Source organism: Macrotis lagotis, chromosome X (assembly GCF_037893015.1).
Source record: "Macrotis lagotis isolate mMagLag1 chromosome X, bilby.v1.9.chrom.fasta, whole genome shotgun sequence".
NCBI classification, from domain to species: Eukaryota; Metazoa; Chordata; class Mammalia; order Peramelemorphia; family Peramelidae; genus Macrotis; species Macrotis lagotis.
This window is the reverse complement of record NC_133666.1, coordinates 679,823,195-679,845,824: the sequence shown is the minus strand read 5'-3', so window position 1 is coordinate 679,845,824 and position 22,630 is coordinate 679,823,195. Positions and strand designations below refer to the sequence as shown.

General features: G+C 37.0%; 1 protein-coding gene across 6 annotated transcripts in view; it reads left to right on the top strand.

Annotated features, from left to right (window-relative positions):
- TAOK3 (TAO kinase 3) overlaps window positions 1–22,630 on the top strand; it is a 238,801-nt gene that overhangs the window by 77,050 nt on the left and 139,121 nt on the right. For 5 of the 6 annotated variants that reach the window (XM_074205939.1, XM_074205941.1, XM_074205938.1 and 2 more), the window contains exon 2: window positions 17,829–17,939. The gene's annotated coding sequence lies outside the window, so the exon portion shown is untranslated. Of the gene's footprint in view, window positions 1–5,102; window positions 13,814–17,828; window positions 17,940–22,630 lie in introns of those variants that run through there. The other variant, XM_074205940.1, reaches the window with a different exon arrangement.

Genomic DNA, 22,630 nt, shown 5'->3' with positions numbered 1-22,630 from the left:
ATATTAAAGGTCTAATTATCTAAAACAGCCTGATCCATGGAATTCCTGTTCTGAAGCCTCAACAAAGTCTAAAGGTGATATTAGACTCTCAAAAGACATGCCTGTGGTGTTTATTTCCCATATGTCCTACCAAGTTGGAAAGACCCCTAGTGAGCCTGTATGATATCCAAGGAGGAATGTATCTAGGCAAGTACTAAAGGGAAAGTTTAGAAGTAAAGAAGAAGGAAAGTTTTCTTTTGAAAACCATTACACATCCCCTATAACATATTACAGATTATAATGCAGTATTTTAATACTATAATTCTTAATGACTCTCCAAGTCATCTGTTCTAAGAATCTTAGTTCTTATACCTGATAACTTCTTTGATATTGTTCATGGGCCTTCATTTTTTCTGAGCTTTAGCTAACTTCCATGAAAAGAATGGAATACAATGCTACAACAGTCAACAAAATGAATTTTGGGGTCACTTTTTAGTCTACTAATTATCTCATATCCATATTTAAATTTATCTAGAATTTTAGGGTAATCTAGAAATATTTTTCTAACATATTAACTGTAAAATTTTCAAGATATCTGAATTTACTATACCTAAACAACCCTATTCATTAAATGTTATTTACTTTATAAATTGTAGAAACTTACTTTCCCTGTAGTTGTTTCTTCTCTCTCTCTCTCTCTCTCTCTCTCTCTCTCTCTCTCTCTCTCTCTCCCTCCCTCCCTCCCTCCCTCCCATAATTTCTTAACCTCCTGGGATTAAATGAAAATTACTTATTGAATGTGCAATATTAACAATGAAACAAATGATCAAAGACATAGATGATTATCTACAATGCTTTAACTAATAAGAAAAAACATAGCCAGACCTCAACTACAGGTGACTTCTCTTCTCTTCTGTGAGCCTAGTCTCATAACATTTAGTTCACTTAGGATACCAAATTAAATCTCTTCTCAAGAATCCTGGGCATCCTCTTCAAAAGATATGACAAAGAAGATACCTCTATGTTCTTTCTCTTGGCTCCTCCAGATTCTTTTTAGTCAAGGTAGGAAAGCAGTCTTTTTAAATTTTCTCATTCTGAACCTCATTCTAAACAGTATTTCCAAAATAACAATTAAAATCAGCATTTCTACAACATTCCATTTGACTCTTTTTATAAAAATTTATTTATTTAAAGCAATGGGGTTAAGTGACTTGCCCAAGGTCACACAACTAGGTAATCAAATGAACTCAAATCCTCCTGACTTCAGGGCTAGTGCTCTATCCACAATGCCACCTAGCTGCCCCCATTTGACTCTTAAAAGATAATAGTAAAAGTATCTGTAGTCTCTATGGGAGAGCCTAGTAAAAAATCAGGTATTATAGGATTAGATAACTTTTATATTCCCTTCCAGCTTTAAATATATAATGTTATGAACCTGTAGCAGCTAGGTGGAACCATGATGAATGGAGTGTTGGCTCTAGAATGAGATAGACTCATCTTTCTGAGTTCAAATCCAGCCTTATATACTTATGAGCTATATGACCTTGAACAAATCACTTGGTTGCCTCAGTTTCCTTATCTATAAAATGAACTGGAGAAGGAAATGACAAACCACTCCAGTATCTCTATTAAGAAAGCTCCAAAGGGTTCATGAAGAGTTTAACACAACTGAAATGACTGATCAACATGAACCTCTAACTTGTTAGATGATTTTCAGGGTCACCATAACCAAAACAGCTTTCCTTCTATGGTAACCTGACAATGATAAACCTCATCAAGCTTCTCGAGGCTGACTCTCAGATAACCACCAAATCTGCCCTTGAGCTCTTGTCTTAGACTTGCTCAGAACTTGTGATCTTCTGAATGATGACACATCTGAGACTTTAATGGAGGAAATGTTTTAATGCTATACTTAAAACACTCTGCCTACAAAGATTAGCAAGGATTCAAAGCTGAGAGCTCTATGAAGAGGGGATGTTGACTGTTTTACAGGAAACCTTTTCACAGTTTACATATTACTAAGCTTATTCTTCTCTTCTTTAACAGTCTTTTTAAAAAATACATAATTAAGTCATTTAAATTTCATATGCTTTAACAGCTGCAGATACTTCTGTAATGAAATCCACAGCAAGTCCCATATCTTGTTTAGGAATCTGCCACATTTCAAACTATATGGATTTGGAGAAAAGCTGCTGGTTTTTCCATTTCCTTTGATATATATTCTAGCATTCATTATAAGGGCATTTTATATCACTCAAAATGGCACAACAGTGATCAGAATAATAGTGGATCAGTTTTTGGAATAATGCAATTGTGTTTGAAGTAATGGTGTTTGGAAATTTGTGGCATCCTTCAGATAGAGAAAACAATTTTTTCTACAACTAGAATTAATTGAGACTTTCTTAATCAATATTTCTCCTTTAAAGAAATTATTATCCTTAATTAACGCCTTGTTACTGCTGGCAGTTCAAATTTCCATCCCAAATCAGGGTTCAACATGTTCACTATTTGGAAAAAATAAAGGTCATGACATTATAGGATTATAAATTCACAGTTGGAAGGGATTTCATTTTATGGATTACAAATCTGAGGCCCAGAAAGGTTAATTACTTGCCCAAGGTCATCCAGGGAGGAGACTTAATAGTTAGGATTTCGGGATGGCTAGGTAGCACAGTGGATAGAGCGCCAGCCCTGGAGTCAGGAGTACCTGAGTTCAAATCTGACCTCAGACACTTAATAATTACCTAGCTGTGTGGCCTTGGGCAAGCCACTTGACCCCACTGCCTTGCAAAAACCTAAAAAAAAAAGTAGTTAGGATTTCAATCTCGGTTCCGTAGTTCTAGAAACAGGGTTCTTTGTAGGGTAAACATAAAACTCCAAAAATGTATAGGTAGGTAGGTAGAAGCATCCATATGTCTCAAAGAAAAGAAAAACATAATTTCTATTTGTGCTTTAGTCTTTCAAGATCTTACATTCTTTATTTGTGAAATGAGGTTATTAGTCTTCATGGCTCTTTGGGGCTTTTTGAGCCTCAATCTTATCCTAAAGCCCAGGTTGGAGAAATATCCTGGAAGTTTATGTGACTACAGAAAGACTATAAAGGGAGAAGGGAGGGAAAAGGAGTAGTTATTTGTCTAGATTACCCCTGTCCTCACTCATTGGTAGACCATCTCAGCCTCAAAATGGTTAAATTCCTTCCAGTATTTAAGCAGTTATCCAAAAATACCATTTTTCCTTTGTGCCTTCAAAAGAAGGAAGGAGATATTTCTTTTTTTTTTTTGGCAAGGTTGAGTGGCTTGCCCAAGGCCACTGACTCCAGAGCCAGTGCTCTATCCACTGCGCCTCCTAGACGCCCCAAGATATTTCTTTTGAATCCAACTTTTCTGCTCCCCAGAAGAATTTTACAAGTGAAGGTTTGGATTTTTTTCATGAGTTAAATGAATTCTCCGTATTTACCAACCTTTTGTAACTCCTACCAAATCTTTGATGACAAAGTGATCTACATTTTTTTCTTTTAAAAATAACTCAGTGGTAAGTCTAGAATCAGACACTCACTAGCTGTGTGACTTTGGGTAAATCATTTGATCTGTTTGCCTCAATTTTCTCATCTGTAAAATGAAAGTAATATTTGCACCTAGCTTTCAGGATTATGAGGATCAAATAAGATGATAATTCTGAATCATTTAGCACAGTGCACATGGTAAGGACCGCATCAGTGTTAGCCATGCTCAATAATTATTGTTCTTATTAGTTCCTATATTAGTAAATAATAATGTTTGTCCTTCATTTTTGAAGAACACCATGACATCAGGGAGGTGATCCCATAACAAGCAGATGTATTGGATTTGAGTGAGGGGGGGGCTGTGCTATTACACCAGCCTCACTTTCTCCTCCAGAGCCATCTGAGTCCAGGGACCAGATATGAATCAGGAAGACTGGAGATAGTCCTGGATGTGAGACAATCAGGGTTAAGTAACTTGCCCAAGGTCATACAGCTAATAAGTATCTGAATCTGGATTTGAAGTCATGACCATGTTTCTTCCTGATTCCAAACCCAACACTCTATCCACTGTTCTATACCATGTAGCAAACTAATTACTTTGTCTATTCTGCACTGAAAATACAAAAAGATGAAATAGCCTTTGACCTCTGGAAACTTAGCTTCCACAGGGGCGGGGGGAGTAGTTGGTAGTAGTGAGGGGACAGAATATAATATGAATTGAAGAAAGTACATCAAAATATGAAATAGTCTCAGCATAACTGGGAGAAGGGCTCACAAAAAGTCTTCTAAAGGAGTTGACACCTCTGAATATGCTTTGAAGGAAGCTAGGTATTCTGGAAGACTGGGGAGAAAGGAATGCATCTGAGGCATGGGGGAACCCCTATGCAAGGACACAGAAGGGGATGCTTATAACGTGGCATTTCAGGAACATGCAGAAGGCCAGTTGATTGAAATATGCCTCATGTATAGAGGAACAATCTAAAGGAAAGGCTGGACAGGTGGGTGGAAAGTCAACTTGTAGAGAGAGAACTTTTAGTACCAGATTGAGAAAGACTTGTTTTTTTTAACCTAGGAGCAAAAGGGAACTCTTGAAGATTTTTGACAAGATTAGATTTGTGATACGTCAATTTTTTAAGCAATGTGGAACTCTGAGGGGAGAGAGGAATGAAAGCAATGAGGGAACGGGTTCCAGCTCTACCTCCAATGCTTGCTACCTTTATGACCTTGGCTAAGAATTTCAACTTTCCTCATCTTGTAAAATGAGAATTAAACTAGATAGCTTCTGAAATCTTTTCCAGTTTTAGATATTCGAACCTATCATCCTTTGATGCCAAGACATAGGGGAGGTTACAATGACAAGACCTGGCCATTGATTGCATGTAAAAATTGGAATAACCTCCTTTCTGCCCTAGAGAATTCATTTTTGTGATCACAGAATCAGAGAGATTTCTAATGAATGATATTATATTAGTAATCATTGATACCAAATTCAGTACTTAGAGACTGGTTTTGTTTATTAGGGTTTTTAAATATTGAAGTAAAGCTTTTCTCTTTAGAATTCTTGCATATATATATATATATATATATATATATATATATATATACCTTGCATCTAAAAAGGATGAAGGGAAAGGAATTTTTGCACTACATTGCATTGGAGTGTTTTTATTTTTAAACACTGGTGATGTTGTTTGGGATTGGGGAAAGGGGAGTAGATATCTATGTTGCAGTACAGAAAATATTGCATTCTGAAATTATACTCCTATATAATATTATGACTCACATAACACTTTAAAGTTCACAAACTGGGGCGGCTAGGTGGTGCAGTGGATGGAGAACCAGCCCTGGGGTCAGTGGAACCTAAATTCAAATCCACTCTCAGACACTTAATAGTTACCTAGCTGTGTAACCTTGGGCAAGTCACTTAATCCCATTGCCTTGCAAAAACCAATAAATAAATCAATAAATAATAAAGTTTACAAACTCATATATATATATGACATATGAGAGATAATATATTTTGCATATTAGTTAAGAACATGAGTAAATTTTTTACTTTCTACTTTTCAAATTTCAAAGTAGTTTAAAGTATTCACAAAGATTTCAGCTCACTTATTAGAGACCTTATTTCTGAAAGGAATTTAATTGTTATGATTTCTGTTAACTTCTAAGTTTACACAAGTCTTGGCCTTGGGTACTACTGAGAAAGGGTTAATACTAAACTCATGGGTGATTTAATTAGTAAGGCATTCAGAGTCAGCCTGCAACAGGAGGACATTGCTCCAACATGCGCCATGTCCGCCCTTGTGAATGCTTGCCATAATTGCCAGTGGCAAGGCAAAACTGGAAATGAATAAGATTACTGACTTTAGAAATGTAGCAAGGGGCTCCAGGCTTGAAGGTGGGCTTTTTATAGAGCAGAGGCATCCATGGCAATTGAGACAATGGTACCCCTATCCAGGATAACGGCACTCCTATCTCAGTGGGCTCTCCATCATTATATCTACTGACCAGTCATCTTCCCCTGGGATATTTGAAAGGAACAGCAAGACAAATTGAAATGAAATTCTTAGGAGAGAAACTTACTATTATTCATTTGCTCCTGGTGAAACAATTCAGAAAGATTAAGTGGGTGATAATGAATTCCTAGGTCCTAGATGGAATTCTTTCTAACTTTTCAGATGAACAGTTTCTAAAACATTTTCACTCACTGAATAATTTCCAGGATCATTTAATTATGTCCATTGTCGTAATTAATATTATTCATTGTCCCTATTATAAATCACCTTGTTACCAGAAGCCAATTTTAATTTATTGCAACTTAAATCCAGTACTTTCTTTCTAACCCAAAATAGATCCCCATCATCACTGTCCAATTCTGCATTATCTTAGTTGACTTAACAGAAATTACCATTTCATTCCATCACATTAGTTTAAAAAAATACAGTTAAAGATCTGAAGCAATTTAGGTAAAGAATGATACCGTTACTGTTATGTCACTGAACATGCACATACACACATAAATACATACTCACTTTCTTACAATGAAATTTTTCATTTCCAACTTTGATTTATGTGCCAAAGGCCACATGGCATGAACATCTTATAATTCTTTAATAAACAACTGGTTAAAGTCCTATAAACTGGGGGAGGCTAGGTGGTGCAGTGGATAGAGCACTGGCCCTGGAGTCAGGAGGACCTGAATTCAAATCAGGCCTCAGACACTTAATAATTACCTAGCTGTGTGGCCTTGGACAAGCCACTTAACCCCATTGCCTTGCCAAAAAAAAACCTAAAAAAAAAAAAGTCCTACAAACTGTCAGGAGCAATCCTATAAACCATGATAGCTATAGTGAAAGAATTTTTGAAATGAGCTCATAGTGACAACTCTGACCCTAATGAATGGTATGACCTTGGGCAAGTCAGATCATTTCTTCAGTTTCTTCATCTGCAAAAGGAGGGGGGAAATCAAACTCAGTAGTAATACTCTGGTCCAAAGTAACTTGGCAATGCCAAGTAGACCTCTTTTTCCCCCCAAGGAAGAGAAAGAAAGATATTTAATTTCATATAGCATTATTTCAGAGCCTTTTGGTCCTTAAACGTGAATACAATGAAGCACATTTTCTTTTTAGGGCACCAGACGGGAAGTGGGAGAGAAACAACCCCAAACAAACAAAAGAGCTTGCTGATAGTGGTGACATTTTGCCAGATAATCCTTCATTAACTGCAAGAAGGTTTATTTTCAAAGCTCTTATTTTTGCATGCTCTATTATCTCTACTGCCTGGCACTGTGAACTGGTAGCAGGAAGTCAGAAGTTATAAATATAGGGCTCCCTTATAGCTCCTTCAAATATTAGGGGAATGGTGGCAGGTAAAATTTTCAGGGGTGATGTGTAGCACACAGGTTTTTCTTTTATGTCACCTTTGGATTAATAAAGTGAAGATTGCGAGGAATTTTGGTGAGGTTGGAGCTGACATCTTTGTAAATCTGAATAGGCTATCTTGGTAACTAGCCCATGATTCTGAAACCGGAGACTTCTAGAATTTTAGAGCTGGAAGGGACTTTAAAAGATGTTTATCTGGCCCAACCTCCTCCTTTTACAAATTCAGTTTTAAGAGCCATGTTTTAGGGACACCGACAAGCTGGCACACATCCAAAGAAGAGTAGCCTAGATGATAGGAGGACTGGAGAATATTCCAAGAGTCAATAAACATTGATTTTCATTGTTGTTGTTCATTCATTTGCAGTGTTGTCTGACTCTTTATGACCTTGTTTGGGTTTTCTTGACAAAGATAATTGATCTGGTGTGCCATTTCCTTCTCCAGCTCATTTTACAGATGAGGAAACTAAGGCAAACTGGGTTAAGTGACTTCCTCAGGGTCACACAGCTAACTAATTACTAAGATCACATTTGAACTCAGATTTTCATGATTCCAGCCCTGGTGCTCTATGCACTGCACCAGCAAACTGCTCAATGATTAATTTAGGATCTTTTGTGTATGTCTAAGATACAAAAAAAAAAAGGAACTGGTTCAAAGAACTTGGCCTAAAGAAGAGTAAAGTATTTGACATTAATATTGTGTTCAGGAGGGGCGGCTAGGTGGCACAGTGGATAGAGCACCAGCCTTGGAGTCAGGAGCACCTGGGTTCAAATCCGTCTCAGACACTTAATAATTACCTAGCTGTGTGGCCTTGGGCAAGCCAATTAACTCCATTGCCTTGAACAATCTAAAAAAAAACAAACAACAAAATATTGTGTTCAGGAGTTTGAAGCTCTGCTGAAGTAGAAGTGCATTTTTTTTTCTACTTGGCTTCAGAGGCTGCAACAAGTAGTAATGTTAATCAATCAAGAAACTGGGACAGTACAATAGGAAGAGTTGAGGAAGTGTGGGGAATAGCCAGAGAAAATGACAGATGGAGCAATCTTCTTCCTACAAGAGTCAGGATGCTGGTCCCAAATACAAAGGGCCTGGTTTAAAAAGTCTTGTATGGGAAAGTCTTCCAATGGAGCTGTCAAAAGTAGAATGGGCAGCCTCAGTAGAGGGTGGATCCCTATCCTGGTCAAACAAAGGCTCCTCTTCCCTTGATGTTGTAAAGAGGGTTCCCATTCTGCCCTAAGTTGAACTAAAAGATGGAAATCATGGGCCTTCCAATTCAGAAATGCTATGAAATCCTTTTTTCAAAAAGATGAAGCAACTCATAGAAGCACCACCACTAATAGAGCTGGGGATAGATGTTCAGAAACTCCACTTAGTCCGTGTTTAACATAAGATAGGGATATCTTCTAACATAAGATACAGATATCTTCTATACCAAAGAGACCTAAATATTGTCAACAAATAAATTCTCTGAATCTGGGATGGTAAATGCTCATAAAAGTATAGCTTTTAAAATGTCCAGATATATTTAGCAACTCCAGAGTGATATAGTTTCTTTTTGATACCATAACACTATATATTTGTGTTCATTTTCTTGAATTCCCAAAGTCAGAGGCCCTTTCAAAGTATAGTAGTAAAAGAACTGGATTAGGAATCACGAGACCTAAATTTGAATCTTAGCTATTCCATTCATAATGTTTGACCTTGGACGAATCCATTAAATCTTCTGGGTCTCAGTTTCCTTTTCTGCAAAGTCATTGGCTTGGTCTCTAGATGGCCTCTGAAATTCTTTCAGCTCTAAACCTGTGATTTTGAAATCTTTCTATTTTGTTGACATGAAGAGCAGGCAAAATTAGGCTAAAAGATACAACTCTAATGGCCTTAACATGCCTGGAAAGTATTTTCAGTTGTATTCTATTGGCTCGTTATCTTGAACCAGTTTCTGAATTGTTTGATTTCAAAGAAATTACTTAACCTGTTTCTTCTTCTATGAAACATGGATAACATTTATTATCCAAATCACAAGGATATGATGAATATTTTAGTATGACTTGTATCTGACCTTCATTTAGAAATTATCTGATGACATTTTTCCTAGCCTTAGACTTTCTCACTTCTCTTCCCTTGGACAACCCATCCATCCCCTGACTTCAACCACCACCACCACCATGCCAGATGCTCTCTGATCTATATCTCTAGCCTGATCTCCTCTCTGAAGCTCCAGTCTTGTATTTATCATTGTCTGTTGTACATAATTGATGTTCCCCTGGTACCTGAAACTCAGTATGTGCAAAACAAAACTCATCATCAGCATGGCTCAGTGTAAGCAACACTGGCTCTAGAAGCAGGAAGACCTGGGTTCAAATCTCAGTACTGACATTCAGCTCTTATATTCCCTTGGGCAAGACACTGGCTCTCAATTTTTTCATCTATAAAATGGGATTTATGGTACCTACACACACTCACCACACGGGATTGTTTTAAAGGTCAAAGTAAATAATTTGTGCAAAGAAATTTAAAAACCTTAAAGTGATAGACAACTAGTGTTTCCTTAGTACTTTGTCAAGAACACTTGACAAATATCTTCCATTGGATCATAATAATAGGCAGCATTTATAAACTATTTAAAAACAAATATTACCTCATTTGATTCTTACAATAATTCAGGATGGTTGGTTTCTCATTTAAAGATAGAGAAATTGAGGCATAGAGGTTAAGTGTCTTGCCTAGGATCACACAAATTAAGTCATTGTCTGAAGTAGCATTTGAAATCAAGTCTTTCTGTTTCCCAAGATCCACAACCTCAACTGTGCCATCTTATTTATTTAGTTATTTAGTTAGTTTTTATTTATTTGTTTGTTTGTTTGTTTGGTTGGTTGGTTGGTTTTTGCAAGGTCCTCCTCACTCCAGGGCCAGCACTCTATCCACTGTGCCACCTAGCCACCCCAACTGTGCTATCTTATAAGCCCTATGTAAATGATTATAAAATTGTAAACATCTTGATAACAAGGATCATATCTTACCCATTTTAATACTATATCTTTCACTTGATAAGCATTCCCTTCTCTAACTTATCCTCCCCAGCTTTCATCTGACTGTCATTTCCCTCATCAAAAATCTTCAACAAAATGACATTTAAAGACCTGCAAATCAATCAGTGGGCATTTATTTAATAAATGCTTACTGTCTGCCAGGGACTTCAAGAGAAAAGTCACACAGCTACTCCCCTCCAGGAGTTCACTTTCTACCAGATGGGATATGTGGCTATATAAAGTTATGTACAAAACTATTGCCCAAGGGGGGGAAACCGCCTGAAGAAGGTCATACTTGAACTGAGTCATGAGGGAAACTGAAGTGGAATTGCAGAGATATTGTAAATCACTTTAATTCTTTTACAACAGAGGAATAGTTGATCCTAAAGGTAATAGGGAGCCACTGAAGTTTATGGAAGGAGAATGTTGACATGGGCATTTTAGGAATATCACTGGCAGCTATATGAATTAGAGTAGAGAATGATGAGGCAGGGAGCCCAAGACTGTCACAAGCAAAACGGGATAAGGTCCTGAATAAAGGTAATGTCTATACAAATGGAGAGAAGGGATCAGTTGGGAAAGAGGTTATAGATGTAGAAATGACAAGAATTGACTCTATTAGGTTTAAAAAAATGATTACTATTATGTTGAGAGCCTGGAAGACTACAGGATGATAATAATGGACTCAATAGAAATAAGAAAATTTTCAAAAGGTTAAGTTGGTGGAAAACAGGATGAATTCTATTTTGGAAATGTTGAATTTGAGATGCCTCTGGGATGTCCAGTTCAGAATATCTAATAGACAGTTAGTTGGGTGAGGTTGGCGCTCAGGAAGAAGATGATGAGATCTAAATATAAAGATCTAGGAACCATCTGAGTAGAGAGATCATTGACTTCATGGCAGCTGATGAGGTCATCAAGGGAGAGAGTCTAAAAGTTGACATTCCATTTCTTGCCTCCACATGTAGTCAGACAGGTCAGCCCCCATGTCAGAAACGCCCTTCCTCTCAGCATCCTTAGCTTCCTGTAAGGTTCTGCTCAGATGCCCCCTCCTACCTGGTCTTCCTGGGTCTTCACCCTATTCCCCATCCCTCAGTTAAGCATACGTTCTGTATCCTCCAATTTATCCCACTTATCTGTGAGAAACAAGCTAGCAGAATGGATAAAGACCCAGTCAAGTTCAGAAAGAACTGGATTCAAGTTTGAGACCAACTAGTTCTGTATCCCAGAGGCAAGTTACATAACTTCTCTAGGCAATTACTCAATCTCTCAACAAGTATTTATTAAAACCTATTATTTTTCAGGTACTGTGCTAGGTGCTGTATATACAAGTATAAAGAATGAAACAATCCTTAATTTTCAGAGAATATGCCAAGTTATATTAGTGGAAGATTTCATAGATCTGTTAAATCATAGTACCTTTCCAGTCTTTATCCTCTTGGCTTCCAAACTCTGCGTCTTACTGCCCTGATTCCATAGCAAGCCAACAGAGGAGCTCAGGATATTTAACCTACTTAAGAAACAGAACTTTTAGATATTTCTTTTGACCTAAGGATGCCATGGGGAAAAAAATCACTGAGACACTAAGAGTGCCAGGACCCTAGAAAGTTTGAGAACCTCTGCTTATCTAATCTATTAAATCTACATATCTACTACATGGCGTGTCAACAACTCCTGGATGGCAGGGAGTTTTTCATTTTTTCTTTCTATCTCTGATGCCTACCATAATGTCTTATACCTATAGCTGCAGACATTTAATTAATATTATTGTTTTGAATAAGATGGTAGTTGAATGAATGCTATTTAAGATTTTAGAAGTATAAAGATTTATATAAGGTAGAGTGAACTGATTGAACAATCAGAATAATTATCTGAAGCTACATTGTGATCTTTAATTCAGTCAGCAAATAGACAAAGAGCTGGTCATTGTGTTGAGGGTCAAGGACAAAGAATGAAGCTATGATTGTTCACAAGGCCCTTATATTTTAATAGGGAAGACAACAAGATACATAACATAACTATAAAAATGAATGAACATAACTATACAAAATCATTAAATTCAAGGCAGGTTGTGAAGGAGACCAGTAGAGGTCGGGGAGATTAGGAAAGATTTCATGAAGATGATATCTGAGTTGCAGCCTAAAAGAAGAAAGATACTCTATGGGTCAGACTTAAGACAGGAATAATTATTGCAAAGAACAGGAATGGGAAATGAAGTGTTGTCAGGAAGAAACAGAAAAAACAAGACCAATTTTACTAGATCACAGAGTATAGGAGGGAAAATCATGTCCAGTAAGGTTGGAAAGACAGACTGGGGCCAGATGCAAGACTTAACACATCAGTTACAGAAAGTTCATGCCCTCTAAGAAGAAGACCTTTCTCATGTTAGGAATAAATCATCAAGCTAGCAAATTTTTTTCACTGCACTAAGAAACTTAATGTGTAATTAAACTATTGTAGGAAAGAAGCTACACAACTGAAGTCTTGATGAGTTCTTTCAGAATCGTTCCCAATTTATGCAAAGGCTATCTATAATATCTGAGGAAGTGAGGATGTCAGAGGGTAGCATGGCTATCAGTTAGCTCCACACTGCTGTGAAGCATGGCTTTTTTGATTTAAGGTTTGGTTTGTTTGGCTTTTTCCCTGGTATGGAACCTCTGATAGTTGTAAGTTGTGACCCCCATACCAAAGCATCACAGGGAGCAAGGACACAAAGTGCTCAGCTTAATGGAGCCAAAGGAATTCCTCCTTCCATGTACTAGCCAAAACATCATTATTTAAAGGAGGATAAAGTGACTTTTCTTAGGCCCCAGTGAGTCTTTTTTTCACTTACGTTAGGTCAGGACTTATCTCATACACCTTGGTGCAAGCCTGTGTGTGAATTCAGGGTCACCTCTGAATCATTTCATACAGTTTGACCCAGACAGAATAAATACTTTTCAGTTATAATTCCTATGACAGAAGGGAACCCTCTAGCTCCATCAATATTCTTTGCATAGTAGGAACAATGATCATAATTGGACATTAATAAGCAACTATAGTCTCTAGGATACTTTCAAAATGAAATATTACACTATAAAAGTGGTTTTCTTACCTTGAAAAAAGAGCCACTTAGAGATTATTAGAAGAGAGAAAGGCTGTCCAAAACTGTTTTTCTCCTCTGTTCAAAATTCATTCTTGGCACTCAATAGCTACTTGTTAAATTCCTACTCTGTGGAGGAATAGAAGCAGCAATAGTGTAATGGAGAAAGAACTGGTCTCAAACTCAGGGAAAAGATGTGTTTCTCCATTACCCCTAGGACCCTGATTGGCTGCATACTAGTTACAACCCTAAGTGTCAAAACCAGTTGGTCTCTACTGTTTGATCCTGATGCCAATGAAACTTCAAGTTTGGTGCCCCCAAATTGCATCAAATACTGTGGTAAGTGCTGGGAGACTTTCAAAATGTCAGTAACTCAGTCCCAATCTTCAAGAAAGAAGAGTTGAACCTAGGACACATGTGTAGATTTACAAAACAATGTCTAAGAGCAGAGTATTTTGTGAATATCAAGGTGAGGACATTCTTACTGTTTGAGGGCAGAAGGGAGGTAAGAACAAAGAAAGATTCCTGGACACATGAGTATTTTGTGTTGAGTTTGAAGTTAAGGGTATGCGTGCAATGGGAAGGATTCTAGGTATCAGAAACAAAATGATAAAGACATGGAAGTTAGGAGATCTACCTTGGGGAGTTGGGAGGGTACGTATTTTTCCTAACTCCCTTTTATTTCTTTAATTGTCTTGTCAGTAAAGTTGAAGGGGGTAGTGGAAAGAACCTTAGTTATATTTTCAGAGGACCAAGAATCTCCGGACTTTGCTATTCCTGTATCCTTGCTGGCCAAGCCATTTCCCCTTCCTGGGCCTCAGTTTCCTCATCTGCAAAATGAAAGGGCTGGACTAAATTACCTCTCAATCCCCTTCCAGGAATCTTTTGAGAAATGCACTAGACTTGGAAATCAAAATTCTACACCCTAGCTCTTGCTAAGGCAAATATGACTTGGCTAAATTATTTCACTTTTTTCTTTTTAATACCTGAAATTCCATATCATTTCTTGTGTCTATAAATAAGAGATAACAGTGCCTGGATCTCAGAGAGCCTTGAGGGCAACTAAGTGGCACAAGGAGTAGAGTGCTAGGTGAGCCTGGAGTCATGAAGACCTGCATTCAGATTTGGCCTCATTTACTAGCTTTGTGGCCCTGGACAAGTCATTTTTATCTTGTTGCCTCAGTTTCCTCATCTGTAAAATGAGCTGGAGATGGAAATGACAAATCACTCTAGTATCTTTGCCAAGAAAACCCCAAAAGAGGTCTCAAACTGAAAAACCAACAACATGGAACCTTAGTGTCTGAGGGATTGTAGCCTCAAGCTCACTAAGCTCCCTTTTGAAGACTACCACTACTCTTCCAGCCCACCATACACCACTCATTCCCATCTTCCCAGGGTTGGAACCCAATTTTGTTTTTTGGGTACTCTTAAATCAAAAAACAACTTTTTTCCTCCACCTTCCACTTACTGGTTCTCATTCAGTCCTCTAAAACCAGGCAGGATAAGGCTAATCCCTCTTTGCATGATTCAGTTCAGCACCTTAAACTTGAAAAGTTCCCTGATTTCAATAGTAGAGGCCACTTTCTTCATCAACATAGACCTTAGTCCCTTAAAGCCTTTAGTGGACCATCTTCCTAAGTTATTGTGACCAAAATAATTCATCTGGAGGAGGCTAGATGGCACAGTGAATAGAGCACCAGCCCTGGAGTCAGGATGACCTGAGTTCAAATCCAGCCTCAGACACTTAATAATGACCTAGCTGTGTGGCCTTGGGCAAGACACTTAACCCCATTGCCTTGCCAAAAAAAAAAAAAACCCAAAATAATTTATCACTGAGTATCCAACTTTCTAGTAATAAGTCTTTGAAGGCAAACATATACTTCCAACTTTTAAATGGTTTTTCCCCCTTTCTTTGGTATTCTGTAGGTGCACCTTTGAAAAATCATATTTGGTTAATTATTATTATTATTGAAAGACTTGCATTTCTTAACATCATATGGTAAAAAGAAGGCTTTCAGATCCTTGAACCTTGGTAAAATCTCTTACCAAAACCAAATAAGCTGGGTGATGGATAAAAAAGACCTGAAATTCCCATTCTTATCACCTTCCTATTTTCTCCTTGGTTATGAAGTGAGAAGGAAGGAGAAAATAATTGTGCATGTTGTTTTGTTTTTAAAATGAAATCTTTAGATTCTTTCCTTTTAAAGATTCAAATGAATAAGTCCATACATATGGAGCCATGGGCATAAGAGAAGAATCAGAGGAAAGTTAAAATTTATTATTTTGATTTCTTCAAAGAGTGGAATGGGAGAGAGGATGTTTCATAGAAATGTAGAGAGGCAAAAAGACATTCAGATACATGTAGGACTTAAACATATCACAGGAGATGAAAGTGGTTTGAGATTTTTAAGGCTTAATGCATTTCCTTTTGGACCATTTAAATTGGAGTAACTGTACCGTGTAAGAACAGATAGAAATGGGATGCTTTTTAAGAAAGTTGTGTTTCAAGTAAGCATTTGGAGAAAAGATAAATATGAAGGCTCATGTCCCTCCCAGGAGTAAATTTTTTCTAGGAATGAGTCACTCATGCATTTGAAGTTAATTAAGACCCTAAGATTCTAGTTAATACCTTATTTAAAAGTGCTTTCTTAAAAGTTTAGCAGCCTCTGATTCAGTTAACATATCACACAACTTATTTCACTTAAGGCATAAGATACTGAGTAGTCAGGTTCATGGGGTGAGCAGTTTAAATTTTCCAAAAGGAAACTCATTAAACCTTTATCATAGCTGACTTCTGATAAGTCCCAACTAAAATCTCATTTTTTAGGAAGCCTTGCTCAATCCTTCTTACTTTCAGTGCCTTTCCTCTCAATTGTTTCTTATTTATCTTATATAGGCGTACTTTGTATATATTTGTTTACATATTGTCTCCCCCTTGGATTAAAAGCTCCTTGAGGGCAGGAAATATCTTTTGCATTTTTTTGTATCCCTAGACTTTAGCAGAGTGCCTGGCTATTTGTTGTTCAGTTACATCAGTCATGCCTGACTCTTCATGACCCCAATCTGGGGTTTTCAAGGCAAAGATACTAGACTGGTTTGCCATTTCCTTCTCCAGCTCATTTGACAGCTGAGGAACTAAAGCAAATAGGGTGAAGTGACTTATCCCAGGTCATAAAACTATTACTTGTCTGAGGCAGTATTTGAACTCCAAGCCCAGTACTCTCTCCACGGTGTAGGTGTTTAATCAATGAATATTGATTGATGTGTATATACCAATTGCTTCACACATAGAAACCTATAAGGTAACTATTGTGATCATTATTATCCTCATTTTACAGAAGGGATAACTGAGGCCACAAAGATGAAGATGGCTTTCTATTTTCACATAACCAATAAATGTCAGGAATTTTGCATAACCCTACCTTCTTTCCTAAAGTGGATTGCAAGTTTGGTGCCTAGAGATCATGGGGTCTTGAGTCTGAAAATTTCCCCTGCCTCTTAAATCAGTGATATTTTGCAGCCATGGATTCAAAATTGTAAAGGTCTCAAAGGAAACAAAATAAAACCCGGAATTAAAACACTAAAATTTAGTCAACTCTCTCCATACTAAAAATTCCTTTGGGGGGGGGGGGTTGAGGATAAGGCAGGGAGAAGAAAAAATCAAAAAAGAAAGAAAAGATAAAACCAAATTTTTGTTTTCTATACTATATTTTATCTTCCATCTATATGCCTCCATACAGGTTTTCCCCATGTTTGGAATGCACTCCCTCCTTTCTTCAAACAAATGGAATTCCTAATTTACTTTGGGAAACTAGGCACTATCACCATAGTGCCAAAAGCTATGGCCTTTGAATCAAAAACACATCTTCCTGAGTTCAAATCCAGTCTCAGACACTTATTGCTAGGTGATCATTCCACACTGTTTGCTTTAGTTTCCTCAACCAAAGAATGAGTTGAAGAAGATAATAGCAAACCCTCCAGTATTTTTGCCTTGAAAATCCCAAATAGGATCATACAGAGTCAGATACAACTTAAATAATTCAACTACTATAAAGTTTCCTTTAAGGTTTAACTCCCCCAGTAGCTAGTGATTCTCTTCTACCCTCATATATGTCTTCATCTTGCAAATATGTATTTATCTTTAAATTAATTAAATAAGTACAATTTGCTTAAAAATTATTGACTTTTACCCTATAGGTCATTAGTGACAACAAGCAAAATCGGCATAGATCAAGTTTCAATTCTTTATTGTTACTTTTGTAAATATTCCCCAATTTTTACTACATTCATAAAGCTGTTTCTATACTCATGCCTAGATCATTAACATTTCTGATTTATCTTCCTCTTCTTACAGGTATTCCGAACAAAGAGAGCCAACACAATTATAGAAGGAAAGCAAAAAATGACCAGTTGATGGTGAAATGAGACCAAGCAAGAGAGAACACTTTGCACCACAATTAAAAAGGTATAATCCAGTAGTGCCATGATTGCCTTCCCAAGCTGAGCAATTAGTCAGAGTCCTTGAAACTATTGATGGGCACATAGGTCATGGTTGTTGGCCACAGAATATTTCCAAACTAAAGTTATCCTCTCCGGTTTCTTGTGTACAGATTTGAGGTTGGGCTGAAGTGTAATTAGGGTATATGTTTTTGGTTAGTCTAATCTGGCTGCCGCTGTCATATTTCAGTAGAGTCCCTTCCCCTCTCTTATTTAGACCATGGCATCACAGAGCTTGGCTTTTAATTTCAGGTTAAGGCTAAGAGTCCAGCAAGTTCAAAATAGAGTTTGGTGCTGGAGAACTTGGGAGGTTAGGGTTTTTGCTTTCTTTAGGGGAAACTATTGGAAATTCTTTTTGTAGGGATTTGAAAAATGTGACTTGGGGGGATACATTTTACCCTGGGAAACATCTACCATTGTTGGGTGTGTGTGTGTGTGTGTGTGTGTGTGTGTGTGTGTGTGTGTATTTTTTACAATCTGTCATGACCAAACTCAAAAGAACCAAAAAGTGTTTTTATGTTTCCGTTTTGTGTTGTCATCGCCATGTGATAAGATGACAGTACTGCCCAACCATTGGGATTTTAAGTATTGTTTTGGCAGTGATGTTGATTTTTGTGGATCTGTTTGCTGACATTGACTAATATGACCAATGTGGGAATCTGGTTTTGCTGTAATTTGACTAAAACGTTTGTATCAAGGAATTTTGTTTTTCTTTCCTTCTCAAGGAAGAAAGGGATGTGAGTGGAAGAGATAAATGATGAATCTTTGTTGATTGAAAAAGATAGAAATTTAATTTTTTAAAATTATGGTTGGACTGAAGTAAATGTGCCATCTATAGCTATGAAAAGTAAGCTAGTAGAATGACTAGGGTGGTCTTAGAGAGAAAGACTTGGAATCAAGACCTGTTTCTGACATATATGATCCTCACTTAACCTTCCCATGCACTAAGCAATTCTCTAAAACAGGAGTTCTTTCCTGAGGTCCTTGAACTTCTTTTAATATTTTGATAACTATACCACAAGTTTTCTTTGGAATCCTATTCATTTTATTATTAATATATAATTCAGAAGAAGGGTCCATAGGCTTTATCAGACTGCCAAGGGATCTATGATCCAAAAAAAAAAAAATGTAAAGAGTCCCTGATCTGAGAATATAAACTTCAGAGAAGAAACTGAACTGAGTTCAGCTCGGTCTGGATATACCAGTAAAATCACAGGGCCCTACTTATCTCCCCCCCCCCCCAATCTGTGCTCAATGAATTAATTAGCTTCAACAATGTCTTGTGGCCTGTGAAACATGAAAAGATTTCTGGAGACATATCTGAGACAACTAGTGACCTCTACAGAAGCCCCTCACCTAGCTATTCAAACTCTCTCCCTCCTGAAATATTCCTACAATCCATTGACTATCTTGTCATTTTACCCTCTATTATCTATATCTGTATTATCTGTCTCTGTGTTCATATCAGTCATTCCATCACTGAACAAGGGTTGGGAATGCAAAGAAAGGCAAAAAAGTGATTGCTGCCCACAAGAAACTCACATTCCAGTGGGACGTGATGTGTGAATAAATATTTATAATCAAGATACATATATATATAGTACAAATGGAAGATAAGCTCAGAGGAAAGGCAAGAAAGTCCTCCTGCAGAAGACAAAATTTAAGTTAAGTCTTGAAGGAAACCAGGGATACTAGGAGACAGAGGGGAAGAAGAGCATTCTAGGAATCTGGGACAGCTAAGAGAGCCAAAGCCAAGGAATCACAGATAGCATGTCCTGTGTGTGAAATGGCAAAGAAGCCATTGACCACAGAATACATCAAGGGAAATCATGTGTTAGGCAGGAACAAGGTGGAAAAAGGCTTTAAATGTCAAACAAGAGAATTTATGTTTGATTTCTGGAAGTAATAGGAAACTCCTGGAATTTTAGTATGGGTGTGGTGATAGTTGTGTTTTAGAACAATTACAGACATATGAGTGGAAGGGAGGGATCATCATATATCCAGCACCTAGCACAATACAAACTTTTAATAAATACCTCCTGAATTGAGAAAGAGATGAAACATCTAAGCCATCTCCCTTTCTATGGTTTCTTCTTACAACAAACAACTACAATATGTACAACAATTTATTAGGCACTAAGGATGCATAATTTTATCTAATCAAATTTAGATAATACAATCCTCACTGTCATGATGTGTATGGTTTAGTAGGGAGAAGAGAACAGGAACAGAGATAAATGAAATAGGCATTTTTTTATAGTAAACACTATACAAAATACTCCTAGACAAAGTAATATATGAAATCTAAAGATTATTATCAACTGAACACTCAGGTTAATGCAATGATGAGGTTTCATTGATTATCCCACCCCACTTAAATGTAATTTCTTTTGTTAACTAGTAGTTAAGAAGTTTGTAATAGTAGTAGTTACTTAAAGGAATTTGTCAATATGAACTAAGTGTCAACGGGGCCTGTTAACCTTCTTAAATCAAAATTATTGTTTGAATCGTTTGGTCACACCCAAAAGAACTTTCAAAAAAATAAAGAGAAATTCAGAACTAGATAGAAATTTTGAGGTCCAGAAGCAGAGACTAAGGAGTTGGATCTCACAGAAGCTGAAAGAACCAGAAGGAAGGCAACCAGAGAATAGAAAAAGAGGAGGTGAGACTGAGTTTTGGCAGAGAAGAGAAAGGTGGACAAGGACTCTTAAACTTGTAGGCATCTAGTAGGAGAAAACTCAAGATGAGAACAGTTTGCACATCTACACAAAGATGAAGGGAAGTTATGAAAAAAAGATTTTTTCTTTCTCCAACTTTTTCCCTCTAATGTCTTTTTATAATGTACTTTAATATAACTTGCTGTTTCATTACTCAAACAGTTCACCTGAATTTTTACTGAAACAAAAAGAGTCCAGGGTTTAACTAGAAATTGATATAAATGTAAAGTAAGAAAGTAAACTTAACATCTTCCTAAAAGTTAAGAGTTTTCTTTACTTGGGGCTTAGAGCAATGAGTGTATAACTTTTTGTCTAAAATAAACTTCCTGGGGTGACTAGGTGGTGCAGTGGATAGAGTACCGGCCCTGGAGTCAGGAAGACCTGAGTTCAAATCTGGTCTCAGACACTTAATAATTACCTAGCTGTGTGGCCTTGGGCAAGGCACTTAACCCCATTTGCCTTGCAAAATCCTAAAAATATAAGATAAATAAATAAAATAAAATAAACTTCCTAAAGCCTGAGAAAAGGGAACCACATGGGGGTGGAAGCATAGTGGCCATTATATTCTCTAGGTTTAGAAGAAGCTAATTATATAACAGGTCTTTATGATAATATCAAAATAATAGATAGAATTAATCTTAAAAATTAACTCAACTGCTTACAGGAGTGATGGATAGTATTCCAAGTGCTGGCACATATTCAGAGACAAGGAGTAGATTAGTTTGGCTAACACATAAAGTATAGTAATATGAAATAATAATGTAAGAAAAGTAGGAAGGTGCCAGATTGTGACAGTTCTTGAATATCATGCCAAGGCATTTGAGTTCCCTTAGGATATAATAGGAATACGTCGCTGATTTTTTAATTTGGGAGGGACATCACAAAATATCTATGGAAAAAAGTTTATATTGTTTCAGTTTATAAAGGAAAGGAAGAAGCAAAGGAGGTAGAATTAAGGTAGGAAGATAGATTAAGAGATTATTGAGGAAAAAAAAGAGGTTGTTGCAATAATCCAAGTGGCTGGTAATAAAACTTATTCTAGGCATTGGAAATAAAGGAGGAATCTTAAAAGCTCATAGATCAGGGTCAGAGCCAAGATGGCAGAGTAAAGAAAGGGAATTCCTGGGAGATCTCTCTATAATTCACTTCCAAATTCATTTAAATAATGCCTTAAAACAAATCCTAGAAGTGCAGAACCTATAAAAGGACACAGTGAAGCAATTTTCTGGCCTAAGACAACTTGGAAGGTTGGTAGGAAAGGTATGTCTCACCAGAATAAGTATGAATCTCAATCCAAAACAGGTCTTGCCAGTGCAAGATGTGCTAGAAAAATCAGTAGCAGACCTTGGAGGCTGCTAAATCAGTTCTCTTTCCACAGATGGTAAGGAGGTGGGTAGGACAACTCGTAAGAATGAAATTACAGGGGACCCTTTGCTATAACTTGGTACAGGACTCTTTACATTACATACATGTGGTTCTGAATAGAAATTCCATGGTGAAGCCATGGAGAAAAAGTAGGTACTCTGGAGACATATGCAGGAGAGAAAAGAGGACTGGTGGTCTTTCACAGATCAGAGCACAGGCTAGGAGAACAATGACCCCATCTCTTTTAGAATTATAGCTTGCAGACCCCAGAACTAGCTCTGAAAATAGCAATACAAAAATCTTGAAATTTGGGACAGTTTTCCCTCGACCCTAGGAGCAGAGTCCAACTTTAACATAAAGTTAGAAGTCAATAAATAAATATGAAAATGAGTATACAACAGCAACAAAGAATCATCATAGAACCTGTTCACTGTGGTGAGAGGGAAAATTAAAACAAAAATTCAAAAGGAGACAACAAAATCAAAGCAACTACATCCAAAATCTCAAAGAAAAATGTCAGTTGGTCTCATATCCTAGAAGAATTCAATAAGAATCTTAAAAATCAATTAAGAGATAT